Here is a 6783-nt window from a genome sequence, read left to right on the forward strand (position 1 = left end):
TGTCAGCACCATTGATACCCTCAGTATATATACTTTTGCATTTACAAAATCTTGCAATAAAGTTCAGCTACGCAAGAATTTTGTGCATTATTTATATTCATTACCTTATTTGAGTAGTGTAATTGATGATACTATAAACTCAACAAATGATGAACCCCCTCAGGCAGATTTGGCTACACTTAAACCTTGCTCAAGATGAGCATATGAGCTTTTTGCTCAAGTGTAGCACCCTGTCTAATCCAAGATTTTTGTAAAAATGCCCTCGGGAATTTCCCGAAACTACAGTGTACAAATGATGAGCCCCCTCAGATTGATTTGCCCATACTTACAAAAGTTGCATCAGCCAGATTGTTGTCCATAAGCTTGTTAAAAATATGCCCCTTCTTGATATTGTTTTGGATACACTTGAAATTAAGCCAAAATCCTCATAAAACACACACCCCCACACAAACACATACACACACACACACCCACCCACACACACACATGCATACTTCTGGTTTATTTCTATTGCATCATGCTGTGCAACAAATTATTATCCAATATTATGCATGTGTTGTATTCTGATTGGTTAATTATGACATAATGTGATGATGTGTTATATTCTGATTGCTTTGTTGTTTCAGATGTTTTAATCCATGCTTAGGGTATATAAAGAGATTTTGCATTACATATCAGCCAGTATTGTGAGAGTGGCTGAGGAGTACAGATGTGTTGTTACAGTGCTTCTCATACTTACAGGCCTGTTTGGTTTAATATATAATATTTCTTATTATTCATATTAAATATATTTCTGGTATATTGAACAAAAAGGGCTTATATTTTGTATAAAAAATCTGATATTTGTTGCATCCAGCTTGTTTGTTGTAATCCACTCTTATTTAGAGTCAGGCTTATATCTGTCCCAGCCTGTTATACAAAAAATCAATACATAACACAGTGCTAGGTCATTGCCTTTCTAGGACATGCATGTCTGTGCAGGCATTTGCGGAAGGTCAGTGTAGATCAATATTTATTCTCTTTTTCCACCTGTAGGCTATTAGCTTTACAACCTGTCATAATAAGCAGAGAGTTTTGATTTAAAACCCAAAAAATTTTGTATAATAAACCGAGAATAAAAATTAATAATATTAACATATTAAATATACGCAAGAAATATACAAAGCACACAGCTGAACAAAATATATATATATATATTAAGTACAAAATTTTGAATTGAACCCCAGGAAATCTTATATAATAAACCAACAACAAAAAATGCCAAATCAAAAATATTGCAATCAGTGTAATAAAAATATATGCAGTCCCAATTTTGCTAGGCACCAAAAAAATTGTGACCCAGGCAAATATAGAACTCCCACAAAAATATGCCCCAAATGCCATAAAATATTTAGCAAGGCATATTTCAATAGACATGTAGGCTCTTGTTCAGCACAGTCATCAATATTGCCCCCACAACCATCTACATCTGGTCTGAAAAGGAAGCATGAAACACCTGTTAATGCTGGACCAGCAAAGCAGCCACGCTATGAACCCATCCATAGCAGTTTTAACGGCCAATTAAGGGATCACCGTTTTGTATCAGAGCCAAGATGTGACATTAAGAATTTTTTGAACAGTATAAATTCTGATGCGCAGGCAATTCTAAATGCACAAAATGGCTCTTATAAGCTGTCCCTCAAATTGTTTACACAATATAAGAAGCCAAATGGCACAAAATTTACACAGCCCCACATAACAGAAACTGTACCGGTATATTCAAATGCAAATTCAGACAAAATAATAAGCAGTTTGATAGATCAATTGAATATTAAACACTCTGAATTTGCGGCAAAAGAGTCTGGATGGAGCCTATGCGGATCTCCACACAAGCTCTATGTTAATATTTCTGAATTCAGCCCATTACAAGGTTCCACATATGTGCCTTTACCTGCCAATATTAAAAACAAAAGAGCCGTGGTTAACATAGAAAATAATGATGAGAAATGCTTTTTGTAGTGTATTTTAGCTGCTTTGTTTCCAGTTTTAAGGAATCCTGAGAGAATAAGTTATTATAAACAGCATGAACACAATTTTGATGAAGCAATGAAGGGCTTAGAATATCCAATGTCTGTTCAGAATATTGATAAATTTGAAAAAAAGGCCAGGAATATCAATGGTAAACAATTATCTATTAATGTATTTACTTGTTCTACTGGCCGTGGCAATTGCTTGATAGCACCTCTCAGAATCAGTACATTTGATGATGATTCTGCTGTTGCGATTGATCTGCTCTTAATTGAAGGGGATGATACACGCCATTATACTCTGATACATAATCTTGAAGCTTTAGTCAGAACACAACTAGACAAAACTCATAGAATATTCAAGTTGTGCAGAAGATGTTTGTTTGTATTTGATGGTCAAAAAATGGTGAATGGGGTTCGGGAAGAGAATGCAGAAATTGCTAAAAACAAGTTAATTGAGCATCTGAAATACTGTGGCAACCATAAACCTGTTCATATGGTGATGCCTAATCCAAGTGAAAATGCCAAATTCAAAAAATTTGAAGCCTTGTTGGAACACCCAGCATATATAGTCTATGATTTTGAATCAAACCTCAAACCTCTTGCATTCTGTAGCCCAGATCCTGATGAACTTTCAATTACATCATACCAGCTACATGAACCTTCTAGTTTTTATTATGTGGTTGTACAGGATGGGGTTGTTAGTAAAGAAGATTTATACATGGGAGCAGATGCCATCAAAAAATTTGCACAAAGAATAGAAAGTGAGTGCCATGACATAGCATCTAATGTCTTATTAAAATCAAAACCTATGTTGCCTTTAACAGAGAAACAGATTGAAGATTTCAACAATGCAGAAAAATGCCCGGTATGTGATTCTGAATTTTCAGATACAAATATCAAGGTTCATCACCATTCTCATACAGATGGTAAATTCTTAATGGCCCTGTGTAATAGCTGTAATATTAAGATCCAGAGACCAAAATTTATCCCCATATTTTGCCATTGTGCATCCAATTATGATTTTCATCATTTGATCAGGTACGAGGGGTTTGACAAGCAGAATTTAAATATTTTAGCTGAAAATAATGAAAAATATATTGCCATTAGCAAAATAATTAAAGTTAATGGTGTTCCTATTCACTTAAAATTTCTTGATTCATACAGAATTCTGTCTGCTTGCCTGGCTACACTGGCCACTCAATTATCTGATGATCAATTCAAAATCACATGTGCTTTGTTTCCAAATCAGGACCTGAAATTAATTAGGCGGAAGGGTGTATATCCATATGATTATGTTACAGATTTTTCTAAATTTGATGAGTGTTCTCTGCCACCACAACAAGAGTTTTACAGCAAAATCAGAGGATCTGGAATCACTGATGAAGATTATCACCATGCCCAGTTGATGTGGAACAATTTAAAATGCCAGACATTTGGTGATTATCACAAGGCTTATTTAAAACTTGATGTGACCCTCTTAGCTGATATACTGCAGGCATTCAGAAAATTTTCCATGCAAAATTATAAGCTGGATCCAATGTATTTTTACAGTGCTCCGGGCCTAGCATGGTCTGCAATGTTTTTAAACACTAAAATGCAATTGGATCTGATCCAGGATCAAGATATGTATCTGTTTATGGAACAATGTATAAGAGGAGGCATGGTGCAATGTTCTCAGAGATATGCCAGAGCAAATAACAAATATATTCCTGATTATGATCCAGCACTGCCATCAAATTATATACTGTATGTGGATGCAAACATCCTCTATGGTTATGCTATGATGGATAAATTGCCATATGCAGGGCTTGAGTGGGTTGAAGATTTCAATATTGAAGATCTTCATGATTTTGATGACAGTAACTATGGCCTGTTCTTAGAGGTTGATCTGACAATTCCTGATGATTTACACAACACATTTTCTGATCTGCCCCCAATTCCTGAGGTTGAGTGCTCACCTGGCTCTAAACAGAAGAAATTGATGATGACTCTGGAGCTAAAACAGGATTATGTCATATATTACAAAAACCTCCAGTTCCTGATGAATCATGGTGTTCAAGTGACCAAAGTTGGAAAAGTTTTGAGGTTCAGGCACTCAAGATGGTTGAAGCCATATATTGATACAAACACAGAGCTTCGAACATCTGCAATGAGCCAATTTGATAAGACCTTGTTTAAATTGATGGTCAATTCAGTGTATGGCAAAACAATTGAAAATGTCAGAAAACATATTGATGTTAAAATAATTACTGACCCCAGCCGGAGCAAAAAATTGATAGCAAAGCCCAACTTCAATTACAGAAGAATTTATGATGAAAATATGGCACTTTTCAACATGAAAAAAACAAAGATTAAGTTTGATAAGCCTATTTATGTAGGGGCTGTGATATTGGAATTGGCCAAATTACACATGTTAAAATTGTATTATGATGTGTTGAAGCCTTTTTATAAGGATCGTGTAAAACTGATGTACATGGACACAGATAGTTTTGTTCTTGATATTCAAACAGAAGATGTTTATCAAGATATAGCACAGCCTGAATTGTTTAAATATTTTGATACCACTGAACATTCAAAAATTAAACACCACAACAAAAAGGTGCCTGGCAAGTTAAAAGATGAGACACTTGGTGATGTTATTGTGGCATTTGCTGGGTTAAGGGCCAAGATGTACAGTTTTGAAACATGTAGTGGCACTGTTGCAAAAAAAGCCAAGGGCATTGGCAGAGTGACTGTAGACAAAGAGCTTGAATTTGAAGATTACAAAAATTGCCTCAAATTATGTAGCACAATCAGAACATCAGAATCCAGAATTCAGAGTGTGGATCACTTGTTGACTACAAATATTGTAAGAAAAGTGGCTCTGGACCCACATGATGATAAGAGATGCATTTTGTCATGTGGCATACATACTTTACCATGGGGTCATTGTGATTTGAAAAGTGGCAAACAATGCCCAATTACAGAGCATGATTTGAAATAAATAAACATGCCTATGAACTTATTTGGGTTCAAAAAACAGGCTATTATGGACCTGCCAACACCACAACCCTACTATTACTTTTACCAATAACAGTTATTATTACTAATTCAAAATTAATATATTGACTATGTGTTAGACTCCTATTTTTATTAATTTTACTTTTAGGTTTGTATCATGAATGAACCCAAGGATCAATAGAATGAGCATGCTAGAGATGCACTTTTCTGCCATAACAGTAATTATTATTAATCAATATTACATATATAATATAAGTATTTGGTCCTTTCGTACTAAAACACTCTTAATATTAAGAGATAGAAACCAACCTGGCTCACGCGAGTGGCATCCATCTTAATTCCTATAGATGGTATGGCCCATGAATGTAATACATCTGCAGATGTAGTTAATCTAAACTAAGTGCTTTGTTAATTATTCATCTGAACAGCATACTTACAGATGTTGATGATGAAACAGGTAAAACATTGTACATATTTAACAATAATTTAAATCATTACCAATTACCTGTAGGTGGTCAATTGCAATTTATTACAACCCCTGAGGGTAATGTCAAGATTTCAGTAGGGAGAAATATTTATAGAATTAAGCACTCAAACATGATTTCTGGCACTGTATATACTGTTTCTGCTGGTGACTGCTTATATATTGAGGTCCCTGGATCCTATGACAAGCTTATACCTTTTTTTATAGAATTAAGAATCAGATATTCAATAATAAATAACCACTAAAACAAAAATGCCTAATGATATATTTGGCCATACAAGACATGAAGATCACAGTGATGAGATTCTGATGCTTGATGTCAGAGTCAAGAAATTAAGAAGTGATTTACAAGCTTTATAAACCACACTCAATGCCAGTCTTCAACTAGAAATTACAAATTTACAATCACAATGCATGGACCCTCTTCTTAAAATTGACTCATAACTCAAAGTGCTGCTTCAGAAATATACTGATTTGGCCACATTGCATAATTTTCAAAGTTTAGAAGAAGCTGTAGCAGCTCTTCAAGTCAAATTTAAGACCCAGGCCACCAACTCTGAGCAATTGAAACAGCAATTGGAAGAGCAGATAAATAATGTCCAGACACAGCTCCAAACAATTGTCAAAAGCATAAAATCACAAGAAGATTTTGATCTAGTGATTTCCACTCTAAAGGAACAGATTCAATCACTCCAAATACCTAATCTGGACCCCTTGAACAATGCCATAGCCGAGGTCAAAGAAAAAATTGAGACACTTGAAAATTTTATGAACAACTTGCCATCTTCTGATGCTTTGAGTGCAATAACTCGGAGTGTTGCCAACATTAAGCTGCAACTTGAAACATATGAAGATTTTGGGAAAATTCAAAGTACCATAACCCATCTTGAAGGTACCATAGCAGCAGTGCAAAGTGATTTGACAAATGTACAAGAATCCCGCTTGCCTGGTATTGTAGACACACTTGTCAGTGTCCAGCAACAGATCACAAAGCTTGAAAACCTCAACACTGAATCTGAGCTATCTCATTTTCATCACTTGATCGATGATATCCAAACAAAACTTGAAATTTTACAACAATCAACACCCACTCAGGCAGATATAGCCCTGCTCCAAAATGCTATGCAAAATGTGGCTGATGCTTCTGAATTAAATAATGTGAAATTGGCAGTTGAATCTTTGCAAAATACTGTAACAAATCTGCCTACATCACAGGAACTTAAAAATATTAAGAGAGCTGTGAATCGCATTTTGAAATCAGAAGATATCAAGAATATCCAGACAGAGATC

The sequence above is a fragment of the Lepisma saccharinum genome, chromosome 29 (genome assembly GCF_977018435.1).
Source record: "Lepisma saccharinum chromosome 29, izLepSacc3.1, whole genome shotgun sequence".
Classification (NCBI taxonomy): Eukaryota; Metazoa; Arthropoda; class Insecta; order Zygentoma; family Lepismatidae; genus Lepisma; species Lepisma saccharinum.